Source organism: Hippopotamus amphibius, chromosome 7, assembly GCF_030028045.1.
Source record: "Hippopotamus amphibius kiboko isolate mHipAmp2 chromosome 7, mHipAmp2.hap2, whole genome shotgun sequence".
Lineage (NCBI taxonomy): Eukaryota > Metazoa > Chordata > Mammalia > Artiodactyla > Hippopotamidae > Hippopotamus > Hippopotamus amphibius.
In genome coordinates, this window is record NC_080192.1 from 66339629 (window position 1) to 66356849 (window position 17221).

The following is a 17221-nucleotide window of genomic DNA, read 5'->3' on the forward strand; positions in this document are numbered from 1 at the left end:
GTAAGTAGGGTGTTAAAGTCCCTATTATTATTGTATGACTTCAATTTCTCCCTTCATGTCTGTCAATATTTGCTTGATGTATTTAAATACTCCTGTTGGGTTCATCTATACTTACAATTATATCTTCTTATTGGATTGATCCCTTGATCATTAGGTAATGCCCTTCTTTGTCTCTAGTAATAGTCTTTATCTTAAAGCCAATTTTGTCTGACATAAATATTGCTACCCCAGCTTTCTTTTGAGGCCCATTTGCACAGGGTGCCTTTTTCTATCCTCTCACTTTTAGTCTGTCTCTAAGTGAGTCTCTTAGAGTCAGCTTATACATGTGTCTTGTTTCAGTATCCATTCAGCCCTTAAATGTCTTTTGATTTGAGTGTTTAGTCCACTTACACTTAAAGCTATTGTTAATAGATATATTCTTGTTGCCATTTTTTTTATTTGTTTTGGGGTTATTTTATAGGTCTTTTTTGGTTCTTTTTTTCTTCTTTTATTCTCTTCTGTTGTGATTTGATGACTATCTTAATGTATATTTGTACTCTTTTCTCTTTTTTGTGTGGGTATCTGTTGTAGTGTTTCGGTTTGTCATTACCATGAGACATATATAGAAATCTGTGTATATACATAATTGTTTTTAGTTGCTGATCTCTTCATTTCAAATGCATTTTAACAACCCAGAATTTGTAATATTCTCCCCTTATGATTACACTTTTGATATCATATTTTACATCTAATAGGTTTGTGCATCCCTTAAATGCTTAATGTGTATATAGATGCTTTTCCTACTATAGTCTTTTAATATTCTAACTAGATTTGTGCATTGATATTTTCATATATTTCCTATGTATTTACCTTTAAAAATGAGTTTTTTTCTTTCATAATTTTCATGTTTCTAGTTGTGGTCTTTTATTTTCTTTTAGAGTAGTTCCTTTAACATTTCTTATAAATCTGGTTTGGTGGTGCTGAACTCTTTTTAGCTTTTGCTTGTCTACAAAGCTCTTGATTTCTCTTTCAACTTTGACTGAAAGGTCTGCCATGTAGAGTATTTTTGTTGTAGATGTTTCCCTTTCATCACTTTAAATATATTGTGACTCTCTCTTCTGACCTGCAGTTTCTCTTTAAAAGTAAGCTGACAGCCTTATGGCAGTACTCTTGTAAATAACTTGTTACTTTTCTCTTGCTGCTATTAAACTTAATATTACTGCTATTAACCTTAATATTGCTGCTATTAATATCTTTACTTTTACCATTTTAATTACAACACATCACAGTGTGTTCCACTTTGTGTTATTCCTATACAGGACTCTCTGTGCTTCTTGGATTTGAGTTTTTGTTTCTTTTCCCAAGTTAAGGAAGTTTTCAGCAATTATGTTTTCAAATATGTTCTCAGCCTTTTCTCTCTTCTCCTTATGAGAGCAATATAATGTGAATATTAATGTGCTTAATCTTGTTCCAGAAGTCTCTTAAACTGTTCTTATTTCTTTTAAATCTTTTTTCTCTTTTTCTGTTTAGCATCACTGATTTCCACTACTCATTCTTACTGCTCACTGATTTCTGTGTTATTTAGTCTACTGCTGATTCCTTCTTGTGTATTATTCATTTCAGTTGTCATATTCTTTATCTACATTTGGTTGTTCTTTATGTTTTCTAACTCTTTGTTAAAAACTGCTAACTTCCTGCTCTGTGCATCCATTCTTCTCCTGAGCTCTTTGGTCATCTTTACAATCACTACCTGCACTCTTTCTTGGGTGGATTGCCTATTGCTACTTCATTTAGTTCTCTTCTGGGGTTTTATCTTGTTCTTTTGTTTAGAATGTGTTCCTCTGCCACCTCGTTTGGCATACTTTGCTGTTTTTATTTTCAGGTATCTAGTATGTTGATTATGCTTTATGACCTTGGAGATGTGGCAATTTTTACTGGTCCTATCCATCCCATCAATGTACTCCCCTCTCATCACCAGAGCTACATGCTCTACAAGGTTCCCCAATGAGGCTTGTGTTGGTCTTTCTGTCATGGTAGGCTGACTTTGTGAGCAGTCTGGGAGGTTTGGTTGGCCCCTGATCTGGTTGGTTGTTTGGAGGCTGGCCCTAACTTGTTTGGAGGCTGCCAGCCACTGTTTGGCAGGATTGGATCATAAGGTGTCTGATCGGAACCCTGTCGGGCTTGAGGCTCTTGCTGGGTTAGTGGTGGGTGAAGTCAGGTTCCAGGAGATCCCAGGGCTGTTGCCTGCCCACTGGTGTGTGAAACCAGATCCTGGGGCTAGTGTTGAGCTACTGGTGGGCAGACCCACTCCTGAGGTCTGGTTGCATAGCTCAGGGGCTCAGAGAGGTTTTTGGATTGCTGCTAGGTGGGCCCAGTTTCTGATATAGTTGGCTTTTGGGTCTGGGGTGTCCCAAAGCTTGTGTTTCCCTGCTATTAGGTGGGGCCAAGGCCCTTTCAGTCCCAGGGGATGATCTAGTGGATGGATTGTGTCCACAGGCTACTGGGTTGTGATTTTCTTGCAGTTTGCTTCTGTACATTTGTTGGTAAAACTGGCCCTGAGGGTAAGGTAGGCTCCCTGGAAGGTGGGTTAGGGCCCAGGGCATTCTAGGGCTGGTGACTGACCCCTGAAGGGTGGAGCTGTGTCCCATCATCTTTGGATGTAAGGCTTTAGGTGTTCTGCATCTAGTGCCTGTACACTGATGTATAAGCCTGGGGCCTGGGCCCTATGTGGGCAGGGCCATGTCCAGGAGTGGTGGTGGGCTCAGGGACTCTTAACACAGCCTATTTCCTGGTGGATAGGAGTGTATGCATGTCTTATTAGTTGCTTAGACTGGCACATACCAGCACTGGTATTAGGGTACAGGTCATTGGGCCAGGGCAAGGCTGGGACCTGGGCTAATAAGCTAGAGAGAGGATTTCAAAATAGTGTTTGTCAGAACCATTGTTCATGTAGTAGAATGATTCCTCAAATAACTGCAGCCAGGGTCTATGTACTCTGGGTGAACTACAGGTGCCCCCTGTTTCTCCAGGAGACTGTCCAATATCAGCAGGTATGTCTGACCCAGGTGCTTGTCAAATTATTGCTTCTCCCCTGAGTCCTGTAGCACATGAGATTTTGTGTGCACCCTTTTATTTAAGAGTGAAATTTCTATTTCCCTAAGCCCTCTGAGACTCCTGAAATGAAGCCCCACTGACCTTCAAAGCCAAATGTTCCAGGGGCTGATCTTCCCACCCTAGGATCCCAGAGCTGGGGAGCTCTACATGGGGCCTGGACTTCTCATTCCTTTAGGAGAACCTCTGCAATTATAATTTTTCTCCCATTTGTGGGTCACCAACCTTGGTTATGGGACTTGATTATATCATGACTCTACTCCTCATACACATCTTGTTGTGGTTCCTTCTTTGTATCTTTGGTTGTAGAAGATCTTTTCTGGTAGGTGTCAATCTTTTTTGCTGATAGTTGTTTTGCAAATATTTCTTTTTATTTTCATGTGCCTGTGAGAGGAGCTGAGCTCAGGGTCTTTCTACTCGCCATTTGGTTGCCACTCCAAGAAATGGTTGTCCATTGATTTTAAAATGCTTTCCACAGTAATAAACAGTTTTTGAATTTGGATGTTTATTTGTCAGCTTCAAATCATTTTTGTACAGACAATTTTTCCTCTTTACTAAACTGTCTCAAATATGAATGCAAGTTATGTCCAGAATTTTCTATCGTTACTTATTAAAGACGTGACCAAAAGACAGATATCAGTTGATAGTGTTACTTCATTAAATAAAAGGGGGAGGAGGAGGAGCAGTGTGAATAAGAAAATGCTGTGAATATTTTGAACAAAAGAATAGTTAATTATATTCATATTCTGTCATAGAGATTACTGATACTGTGGAAGGAAGTAAGAACAACTAAACACTGCTCATAATCTTGTGAATTAGTCACATCCAGAGTTTGTGAAATTAGCAATATTTCCAATGTTATGGAAGGCCTAAAGTACTCACACAACAAGAAATTAAACAATGCACAGCAAGTACAAAGAGAATTGAAAGAAACTCTTAAATAAGATAGCAAATGTTAGAGAAAATTTTCTGAAACAGTCAAAACAACGACAGCCTTAAAACAGGATTTTAACGATTTCCTTAAATAGGTATTTTTTTCATAAAAGCTGCTAATTATAATAGGAAAAATAAATTCCATGAAAAAGTATATTAAAAATTGCTGTCTTCTAACCAAGATGAAGTTATTTTTCAGAAGCAGAGGGAACAAGGTAAAAACTAGCTGTTTACACAGTTTTTTGTTGTTGTTAATGGATTTACTGAGATATAACTTACAAATTTAAGTTTAGAATTTTATTTTTTTATATGTTCACAGAATTGTAACAAGAATCACCACAATCAATTTTAGACTACTTGTGTCACTCCAAAAAGAAATCCTTTACCCATTAGTCATCATCCCACAAGCCCCCATTTATCCCAACCCTAATCAACTACTAATTTATTTTCTGTCTCCATAAATTTGTCTACTCTGGAAATTTCATGAAATGACAGATTGATATTATAATGGACTAAGCACAGTTCAAGAATGCAAAAATGGAGTCAGGCAGCCATTGAAGATCTGGTCTTAGTCAAGTCCATGCACCACCGAGAACTTGAACTTTCTTTAAATTGTACCAGATCCAAGGATACCATCAGCCATATTCAGAACAACATCTGCCAGCTGTAACCTTATGGTCTCAAGGTCCCGCCTTGTAAACTATGCAACTATTTCAGACCCTTATGAATCTTTGATTAAGAAGCAGCCTTTCATATTGCCAGCTCCTTTTACAATTCTTGGGAAACAACATATGTAACTAACTATGACATTGCAAATGTTTGCCTTTATAAATTCCTCCATTTTATAGTCCAGGGGAACACAATCCAAGTGCTTCTGGAATGTTTGTCTCCCAGGCTATAGTCCTAACAAACCCCAAATAAAGACCCCTTTATTTCAATTAGGTCTCCCTTCCTGAAATGTTCATTAACATATGTAGATGTAATCATATAATGTGATACATACATACATACAATACAGTATGTGACCTTTTGCATCTGGCTTATTTCCCTTACTATGTTTTCAAGGTTCATCCACCATGAATTTGTACTTCATTCTTTTTTATGACAGAATAATGTTTCATTGTATAGATATAGTAACTATTGTTTAACTCAACAGTTGATAGAATTTGGGATATATTTCATTTTTGTCTATTTTGAATAATATTGCTATGAATATTCATGTAAAATATTTGCATGACCCTGTGTTTTCAATTATCTTGAATACCAAAAATTATCATCTCTGGGTCAAATGGTAACCCTATGCTTAACTTTTTGAAGAAATGCTATGATATTCCAGAGAAGCTGTATCATTTTAAATTTCCACTAACAGTGCATGAGGATTTCAATTAATCCCTATCCTTTTCAACACTTGTCCCAGCATGTGTGTAGTGGTATCTCATTGTGGTTTTGATTTGCATTTTTCCTGATGGCTAATCATGTTGAGCATTTGTTTATGTGTTTATTTGTCATTTCATTTGCCTTCTTTGTAGAAATATCTACTCAGATCCTTTGCCAACTTTTAATAGGGTTATTTCCTTTTTATTATTAATCTGCAGGCATTGTTATGTATTCTAGGTACAAGTTCTGTATCAGGTATTTGATTTGCAAATATTCCCTCCCATTCAGTGGGCTGTCTTTTCACTTTTTTGATGGTGTCCTTGCAAGTACCAAAGTTTCACTTTGATGATGAAGTAGAATTTATCTATTTCACTGCTGTTGTTGTTTGTGTATTTGGAGTCATATTTAAACTTCCTACCAAATCCAAGGTGACAAAGATATAACCCTATCTTTTCTTCTAAAATTTTTATCTTATAAAATTTCACAATATATATGTATATCAAATTATCACAGTGTACATTTTAAATATTTTTAAATTTTATTTTTCAGTTATACCTCAGTAAAGCTGAAAAATAAATTTATATTGGAAACAAGGGTTTGTTCCACACTGTTAATTCTATTTTATGTCTCCCTTAATGTCAGTACAACACTGTCTTTACTACTGTAGTTGTGTAATAAGTCTTTGAATTAGGAGCTGTGAGTCTTCCAACTTTGTTTTTGTTTTTCAAAGTTATGATAGCAATTCTGTATTCAGTACATTTCTATATGAATTTTAGGATCAGTTTGTCAAGTTTTGTAAAGAGGGTAGTTGGGATTCTGATAGCAGTTGTGTTAAACCTGTAGACAAGTTCGTAGGTCAATCTTAAAAATATCAACATTAAGTATTCTAATTCATGAAATTGAGATTTATTTCTGTTTATTTAGAATCTCTTCAATTTTTCAATGATTTTATAATTTTGTACTTCATTTGTTAAATTTTATTTCTAAACATTTTATTCTTTCTTATGCTATTGTATATAGATATTTTTTCTTAATTTCCTCCCATGGTGTTCATTGTAATTGCATAGAAATATAATTGAATTTTGTATACTAATTGTGATGGTTCTACCTTACTATGCTTGTTTGCTGTTTCTAATAGTTATTTTGTAGATTCCTTAAGATTTATATAAAAGATCATGTTGTCTGCAAATAGAGATAGTTTTATTTTTTCCTTTCCAATATGGATGTTTTTACTTTTTTTTTTTTTTGTCCTAATTGCCTTGACTGTAACCTCCAGAACAATGTTAAATAGAAATGGCACAAATGTACATCCTTTTTTGTTCCTGATCTTAGGAAGAAAACATCCAGTCTCTCACTATTATGTATGATGTTAGCTGTGTGTTCTTCAAAAATGCTCTTCATCAGGTCAAGAATATTTCCCTTTTTCATAGTTTCTTGAGTCATTTTATTAATAAAGGATGCAAATTGTGAAAAATAATATTTTGGGCCTATCGAGTTTGCTGTGTGTTTTTTGTCCTTTATTCTGTTGATAAGATGTGCTACATTAATTCAGGTTCAAATGCTAATCTGATCTTGTATTCTTGTAATAATTCTCACTTGGTTATGATGTATAATCCTTTCTATAACTTGCTACTTTGATTTCCTAATACTTTGTTGAGGACTTTTTTTTTTATATTGATAAAGTGTATTGGTTTATGTTTTAATTTCCTGAGATATTTTTGGTTTTGATATAAGGGTAATACTGGTCTCATGGAATGATTTGGAGAGTGCCCCATTCTGTAATAATTGTTGCAAAAGTTTGTTGAGTTGCTATTAATTCTTTATTACGTATTTGGTAGCATTCACCAGTGAAGTCATATGGGACTGGGCTTTCTCTGTAGGTAGTTTTTTTTTTTTTTTTTTTACTATTTCATCCTCTTTATTGCTCTAGTTCTGTTCATATTTTTTTACTTCTTTAATCAGGTTCAATAGTTTGGGCTTTCTAGAAATTTGCTTATTTTTCTAAGTTACCTAACTTGACATACTGTTTTTCATTGTATTGTCATATTCGTTTTTACTTCTATAAGGTTGTTAGTAATATTCCTCCTTTCATTTCTGATTTTATTTATTTGAGTGTAATTTTTGAATTTATCAATTTGTGTTGTGTCAGTACTCCCACCATGTCCAGTTGTTAGCTAGCAATATACTGCTGAAGGTGGTTGGAGACTTACGTGCAGTAGTACACCATTTTATGATATTTCCACCATATAGACACAATAGATGCAAAAAAATCTCAAAGCCACATATAATAGAAAAACATTATAAGTAGATAGGAAGCAATGTGGTTTGAGTATGGACAACTATTTAATATATTTCTAGTTGTAAGCTTATATATTTTAATTCTTAGCAATTGTTTTATTTTCTAGCTTGAAAAATTCCTTAAATTTAACAGTTGGTTCTCACCAACCATTAAAACTGACTCTAGCACTAGTCTGGAATTGACCAAAATTTAGGTCTAGCAGATTATTTATATAGCACTGCACATCTTTTCTGGTCTATTTATTGTGCTCATTTCTGAGAGTTATCTGTATAAGTGGATGAGTTAAGAAACACAAAAACTTAAACTTGTTTTTTTGTTTGTTTTTATTATTACTTTGAGCTGAGTTAATATTTTGCCACACGTAAAACTCTTCAGGGCCTCTCAGACTTACTTAATTCACAGACCCTGAGTCATAGTTTGGATTGTGTGCTTTATTTGAGCTTGATAGAGTTGACTGTTGTTTAAGTACAATGTGTTATCTTTTAAACTTGAAAGTATACATAATTTATAGCCTGAAATAATAGGTGATATCAAACTGTTAGGCTTTCTAAGTATTCACCCAACTGACATTTAGACTTTACTGTAGTGTTATATGTTCTATGGTATCTTAGTTTTGACATGACAAAACTTCCAATATTCAGAAGAGCACGGCACTTTGTTATTAGTACTATTGCTATCTAGTTAATACTAATTTTATTGTAGCTTCTTAAAACATTCTCAATACCTTGTTCAAATAAATTACAATCCAACAGCATTATCTCCCTTGAAATTTATAATGCAGATTCCCAATGACCCATAGAGGAGAAAAGTCAGGGGTTTTCACTCAATGAAACAAAAAACATGAGAGGATGCTTGCTCATCTGGGGTGTGAGTGGCTTTTTACTGTACACAAAGGAAATGTCTAGCTGATCAAGATGATTCTAAGGACTCTACATATATTATCCAGATATGTTGATAGATGTGGTCAGAAGGCATAAAAAATGCATCATATAAGGAACCTGCAACCAAGAGAAAATAAACATAGGGAATAAAACAAGAAGGGCTGGTTTCAAAAAGGGCCTTGAGTGTTGGTTCTGTTGTTTACAGTCCATGTAAAAAACCTGAGGCACTTACAGTTAATTGAGACTACTTAAATACTTAATCTGTGTTAACAAACAGAAGTGTCATGAAAGTTCATTAAGATAACTCGTGGGCTAGAATAACTAGTGTGGGGTTAATGTGTAAAAAAAAAAGTTAAGCCTGGAAGTATGCTAAACAATTATTCATTATAGGTGAGGATGAATTTGTTCACTTTGAAGAGCAATGTGCTTAAAATGGTCATGGGAATCAGAGGTGGCACAGTCTCATTCGCTATTAGCAAAGTTCTCCTGCGAAAGGAGCTACTAGCTTTGCTCTTTATTATTGTTAGATTTTTCTTGTCTAAAAGACAAACAAAATTTTAAAATCTCAAAATAAATTGAACATTTTGTCTTTTTTGACAATCACATAGCAAGTTTTTTGAACTGCTACTATATATCTTGTCCTGTCAAATATAAATTTTATTTTATCTGCTATGTGGGAAATTTACATAAGCCTTTTTTCCAATTCCTTCTTTTTCACTCTTCATTCTCCTCTCAGTTGTCTCTTGCATATCCAAGCTTATCAAACAGAAAGAACAAAAATGCCCCCAAAAAGGACAGGAAGAAATTAGGAAAATTATCAACATACTTGGGGCAAATGGTAAAGACTGGGGAGATGGCTATGAATGGGAAGAACACACTATGACTAAAAAGAAGTCCATGTTGAGAGAAAATTGAGACATTTGTGTTTCAATGCATATGCCATAGATCCAGAATGCAGAAATCTATTTTCTCTAAAATGCCCGAAAAATAAATTGTATATGTACAAATAAACCTATCCTTTCTTGATAATTCTCATCAGAAGTGATGCTATCATTCACTTAGTTTTCTATAATAGTTAGCTAATATTTATATAGGAAAAAATAGAATCATCTGTGAAAGATTTTAACACAATTATGTTCCATGAGCTCCATTAAGTTACTAAATTGTTTTCTCCCCCACAAAGGTCTTTGATGTAAGTAGAAAGTGTGTCTGAAACCAAAAGTAGAAAAGTAGCAAACATCTTGACCTCTTTTCCAAATTACCATCAAGTTTTCATGAGATGGTAGAAAAGGTGGTTTCAGATTTTTCTAAAAAAAGTGGTTATTTGAATTTTAGAATTATAAATAAGAGCTATTATAAAAAAAATCTTAACCATATCAAAGAAAACTGAAAAAGGATCTCATTCTCAAAATGTACCATATTCATAAATCATAGCAACTATCTCATAATTACTGATAGTGTGGTGAATTTCTCCAGGAAAAAAAAAAAGGAAAGATAATAGAACCTTTTATATACTGGAACTTTTGAAATAGGTAAATGTGAATTTCTTGATAGTTTCATATTAAAAAGAATTAATTCCGGTGAAATTACTGAAAATTACTGCAGTTAAACTAATCATCTCTATGTTCTCCCAAAGCTCCAACAATGAAATGTTTTTATTTTATTGAATTGCACACAGAATGGGTAGGGCCACTTTAAGGAGACACTGCAAGTACATCTAAATGGCTTGGCCTGCTACTTAGATATGTTTTTAATTCTTCTCATGAAAAAAAAAATCTGTCCAGTGGATATTTTGAGTGACAAGTATTAGGAACCATCTCCAGTTAATGGAGAAAGCATACAAATTAATAACAAACTGTCATCCTATAAAGAAAAAAGCCTTTGGTAGTTCTCAGCAAGGATCTTAATTTTATTTGTAATTAACTAGTACTTAGTCTTCACTGAAAATTTGTATAATAGTACACTATCTATTGAATACCACTAGTTTTAACTGATAAGATTTATAATGTGGGAAACTTGAAAAGTTGTAGTAAATGTATCATGCCCCCTCAAATGAATAGTATTTACTAAAAACCTGTTTTTCTAAAGTCTATGTTACAAATTTAGAAGCAAGTTGTAGCCACACTTTTTGAAAATATAATACCTGGGAGAAAACTGAGCAAGCACAGATGAAAATATTGTTTCAAAGATGAGGATTTTTTTTTTATAGATACTAGTTTGCATCAAATTTTGATGTAATGTTTCTGGAGTGGCAATGTCTTGTCAAAGATCTCTTTAAGATTCTTACTGAAGGAAATGACTTAGTAACTTTAAAGGCATTATATGTGAAGGTTCAGAGAATGTGTATTATCTTCATGTTGTGGGCATAGTTTGCATGTGTATGATGGTTATCTTTTTGCAATAAATATTTTCTTATTTGAGAAAATGTTATAGGTCCTGTCATGCTGATAAAGTTCTTTTAACATTTCAAAGCATTTTATGTCTAATATTTATTCATTATTACATTACATTGGTAATATTATTTACATATTTGCAGTATTTCTTTCACCCAACAGAATTAATAAAATATTCAAAGCTCATTTGTGCCAATATAGAGAAGATATATATGCTGTAATAAAGTAGTTTGTAATGTATTTATTTAACAAAAAATAACATTTATTGGTTACTTTCTATTCTTGCATAAAAAGGTACTTCAAAATCCAATACCTTTGTCCTGTATGACAGTCTGTAGGTCCATCCACCTCACTACAAATAAGCCAGAAAGAGAAAAACAAATATCTAATGCTAACTCCTATGTATGGAATCTAAAAATAAAATGGTTCTGATGAACCCAGCGATAGGGAAAGAATAAAGATGGGATGTAGAGAATGGACTTCAGGGCATGAGGTGAGGTGGGGGATAAAGGGGAAGCTGGGATGAAGTGAGAGAATAGCACTGAAATATATACACTACCATATGTAAAATAGATAGCTAGTGGGAAGTTGCTGCATAACATAAGGAGATCAACTGGGTGATTGGTGATGACTTAGAAGGCTGGGATAGGGAGAGAGGGAGGGAGTCACAGGAGGGAGGGCATATGGGGGTATATGTATAAATACAGCTGATTCACTTTGGTGTACAGCAAAAACTGGCACAATAGTGTAAAGCAATTATATTCCAATAAAGAGCTTAAAAAAATCCAATACCTTTAAATACAAAGCATTTGTTCCATCTTGTCAATCTGCTAGGTGCCTGGGGTTGGTTAGGCTGATTGGACTTCCAGGAAGCTCTTCTTCTATCAGTGGGGTCTGGTTAGAATTGGTACATTGAGTTCACTTCTGCTTTATATATTTTCATTTTGGATCCCTGTCATAAGGAGCAGGGAAGAAATTCTTATTATGCTGAAGGCAGGAACCTCAGAGGGCAGAAGCATTTCAAGCCTGTGTTGCATCACATATGTTAACATCACATTTTCCAAGTGGTTTACAAAACCAGGACTGAAGCCAAGGGTCAGTGTGGTTCTCCACCCATCATTAAGACTAAAGAAAGTCACTCAGTGAAATCCAACATAATGTTTTGGAAAAGACCCTGCATGGAGATAAGATAGAAATAATAGACATAGAAGTAGAAATAGATAGATAGATATGTGTGTGTGTGATATACAAAATCTGATGTTACTTTTTGTGAACAAAGGTTATAATTTCTAAAATTAAATTACTGTTGTGAGTGCTGCTTTGTGATACTCATTTCTAAACTTTTGTAATCTCCCTAGAATAAAGGAATTCCTTACCTTGGATTGGAACCAGGTGTCAAAGAAAAATAAAATTACTTGAGTTTGATCAAATTCTAAGTTTATTTGAGTGTTCTACAGTTGGAGAACTGAGCAGAGCAAATTGAAAGCAAAGTTAGGTGATCAGCTGGAAACACAGCAAGCCCAATTATTTATTGGCTAAAAGCAGGATATAGAGATAGCTGTTGGGCCTCTTCTTATTGGCTAGGTTGGGGACTTTCCAAAATGCCATCAAGGCTTGTTTATGATTATAAGATTGATCACTGATATGAGATGACTTTGAGGAACTGAGGGCTTTGGGAAGAAGAGCTAAGCTTAAGTTTTGTTTCTTGAATTGTGTAGACCTAAAGTCAATTATTAGGCATTTGCCAAGTGCCTCCATTTTGAATTCTTCTCACAGAGGTGTTTGACTCAGAATTTTTTCTGCATTCTTATATTTTATAAGTGATCTAAGTCATCTCATTGTAGGCTGAAACATTTTCAGTTTCATCTTAGAACCAAGCCACCCCCCCCCCCTCATTTTTCTCACATGGTCTTTGGTTACTGATGACATTATTTTTAATCTAAAAAGTAAAAATAAAATAGTAATAGCTAATGTTACATAGTAGGCTAGGTAACTACTTAAGTGCAACAAGCAAACGAGGTAGGCATATCTACAAACCCCTCATCTTACAGAGAAAGAAGCTGGGATTTCTAAAGGTTTCTTTTGCCCCAAGTCAGAAATCCAAGTCCATGGATGGGCTGGTATTTGTATGTTTTCTGTAAGATCCCACAGTTATGCTGCTAACAGCTATGAATTCTGTGGTCTCTTACCAGCTTGCTTCTGCTTGTTGGAACTAATCTCAATTCAGGTAATCTTTTTGCAATATATTTAAGATATGTGTGCTTTCCTTGCACCTTGGAATCTGTTCACAACTTTTGCCAACTTTGCATAATCAGAAAAATTAATAGTTTAAAATTTGCATTTCATCTACATTATTCCTCCACAGACAGCATGTTTTTAATCAGTTGTGCTCTTCCTTTTCCAAAATCTGTATGCATATTTCAAGTATATTTCAGATGGCTATGTTGTGTATGCAAATAGGTATTTTAAGCTTCATAGAATACAAAATTTTAAGATGTAGTTGTAATAATATAATAATGATACCTTTCTTATATTATTCAGGAATGAGTATATTGCTACATTCTTAAATTATCTTTTGCTATCTTATTTTTAGAGGTAAGAGAATATTGCAACTAATAAATTCAACAAATATTCATTTACATATTATGCTATAATAGTTTTTGATCTATAAGTTGGATATATAAATTTAAATGATACCCAAATCTTAACAGCAGAGAAAAATAGACTTAAAATTATATGAAATAATTTCAAAATGTCTTTGTTCAGTCCAAATGCATGATATCTCTTTCACCAGAAATATCAGTTCTTTATGTAGTTCACACCATTTGTATTAGACAGAGTTCCTATCTTTACATGACAATCTTCACCGTTAACCTAGCTGACTCACACAGTTATTTCTCTCTTAGTATTTCATCTATCATTTCATCTAAATATTTCATCATTTTATCTTATATTAAATTACATTATATTTTATTTGAGATCTATATGCTTGTTGAGGGAAACAGAATATTAAGCCTATCTGTGGCCCTTTTATGTTTGTTTATTGATAGGATTTTGATTATATTGTCAAGATCAAGTTAATCTGTTTTCATCTTTACTCTTTGAACATGATTTCTTTCTCTTTATTTGAAGTCCTATTTTTTTTAATTCACACATCCAATAAGCATCTTTTTTTGAGCCTAGTATTCTCAGAGCATTACGTTATACATTCTAAGTGATATGCAGGTAAATATGATATTCTTTCTACATAAGAGATAGTATGAGGTGTATAAAAATGCATGGTTTCTGTTTTGATTTTGGCTCTGCCACATTTTGCCAGAGTAATATTTCACAAGTTCTTTTACTTTTACTTAGTTGTTAATTCCCTTATTTATAAATTGGATATAATATTTATTGTTAGGAAGAGCAAGAGAGTAAATACAAACATTTAATTAAATCAGTGCTTTGCAAATGATGAGTTGTAAAATATGTTAAGCTATGCTTATTCATAATGATTAGAGTTTACAGGGGAGAGCAGTGATATATATAACTATAATATTTCACTGAAAATTTGTAGGATAATGGGGTTGTTTTCAATTGAGATGTTAAGGGAAGACTTTGTCAAGAAAATGGCATATGTTCTGATCTTGGAAAACTAATTTTGACATATCAATTAATTTCTTATATGCATAGAAGTGGATACATCTTTTGTCTTACCTCTTTCTCATTTTTACTGGTGATTTAAATATGTTAATGTGTTCAAATGAACTTTGTAAATGATAAACTGTTAATTAAACTAAGGGATTCTACTAAATGATGTTAATTCTTATTCCATTCCTAGTCTAGGAGATCCACTTTAATTCTGTTTTTCCAAACTAAGGGTGAGCATGCTATCTCTATAATGTTTAATTTTTTAAATGTGGGTATAAATAAACTAATGAATTATGTGAGTCACAGTTCTTTTTTTATTGAACCTACATTAAACATTGCCAGGAATAGGAACTATTACTCTTACCAGTATGATTCTTTTGTCATAGGAGCTCTTCCTCTCTCCTGTGCTTTAGTATAGATTATCTTTCTTTAAAGAAAATGAGACAAATCATTCATTTACAAGTCATTTTATCCTGAGGCCCTGTTTTTGAGGAAATACATACACACATACACATGGCTTCAGAAAAATAATTGCTTCCTGAGAGAGAACCTACTTTTCCTTAGCCCAGACCACTTGGGAACATGAGTGAATTCTTCAGAAGTAAACTATGGCTTGCCTGAGAGACACCTGGATGGTTGTCATAGAAATTTGTGCTTGGCTATTTGTAGCTGAATTCCAAATGGACATTCTACACCAGTCCTATGAAGTGAGAGAGAGAGAGAGAGAGAGAGAGAAAGCAAAGCTAAATCAAAAGTTTAACTTTTCTTGTCCTTCTAGGATCACCTTTTCTTTTCTCCCTTTTCCCTAACACACCAACTACAAATACCTTAATGCAGGGATGGATGAAAAATTATTAGCAGCAATGATATTTTCAGTATGTTAGTGCAAACTTCACATTTTTGTCAGTGTATTTTTTAAGCTCTTTAGAAGTATAATTGCTTTACACTGCTGTGCCAGTTTCTGTTGTACAACAAAGTGAATCAGCTGTATTTATGCATATATCCCCATATCCCCTCCCTCCCATGACTCCTTCCCACTCTTCCTAGCCCAGCCCTCTAAGTCATCATGCACTGGGGAGTTGATCTACCTGTGTTATGCAGCAACTTCCCACTAGCTAGCTATTTTACATTTGGTAGTGTGTATATGTCAATGCTACTCTCTCACTTAGTCCCAGCTTCCCCTTTGCCTCCCACCCCATGTCCTCAAGTCCATAATTCAATTTAGGAAGTCTCTTACCAATTTAGTTTACTAATTTCTGATAAACATGTAACACCTTGACCTTTAGCTAAAGAATTTGGGGTTTAATAGACACAGGGTAAACAATGACGAAAAGCCTGGCAAAATAAAATAAGGAATATATAAAAATCTCATGTACCATGTATTTGAACAGCAGAACATGTGAAAAATATCCTGTGAGGCAAGTTATATTTGTTTAAAAGGTAAGGAAATATAGTCATGTGGAGGAATAATTTGTAAGCCACCTGATGTACTTTAAAGTGAATATCCCTAGTTGTTAAACAGTGATTCCTCAATATCCTTCAAGTACAAAATGAAAATACCTCCAATCACTACAACTGCTTTTCAATATTTTATTCAATTTATATTTAATTATATAACTATATATATGTATATATAGTTATTATTATGTACCTGGAAATATGAAAAGACTGAAGATATGACAGGGAATAAAAACCTGAACCATAATATTACAAACAACAAAACAATATATCCACACATAAGTTACTTAGGCCACTAGAAAGCACTGTAAGGTAAGTGTTTTGAAATTTATTTTACATTTGAGAATTAATTGCTAATAACTGGATCTAGAATCTGGCTCTCTAGATATGTAGAGTAAGATACTCTTTACTTTTTCAGGAATGTCTCAAATACTAATGCTGTTTTCCGTACAATTGTCCTGCTTGTCTCACTAGAGTGGATGATATTTTAAGAAATTAAGGAATACTTACACTTCTGCTGATTATTTTATCTCCAGACTTTAAGATAATGCTTAGATTTTAGAAGCTGCTTAATAAATATGTGACAGCATGCATCATTATACAAAAGTTTTTCATGTCCCTCTCCATTCTTTCACTTTCCTGAGATAGAATCTTTTATTAAGACCATTCCATACTGATGCTTTACATAACATTAAGCCAAGGGACTTGGCTTCTTGATCATGAAAGGCCATAGACAGATGGCAAGTCTTTTCTGTAAGGGGAAGAAAGTACATTTATTGTCATTCATTTGTGCTGTCTGCTGTGGCCAAGAACATCCTGCAGATAGAAGAATCAATATTTTTTCAGCTGCAGACTTAGTTTCAAATGTAATAGCATTACTGGGGTGCAGTGTTTTGAAGCAAAAAGGAAAAGGAAGGGGAAAAAACTTCTATAAAACTTCAGTATAATTCTTTCTCTTTTCTAAGAATACTTCTCACTTTGTGTAAACACCATTATTGGAAATGGACAGCATCGTAACTAGAGTATTAAGAGAATAAGATTAATGTGAAAAATGCAATAGAAATAAAATAGAATGTAGTATATAATTGCAAAGAAATGAGTTATTACTTCTATACCAAAAAAGGAAATACAAATCCCTTTGAGATTAGCATTTCCAAAGG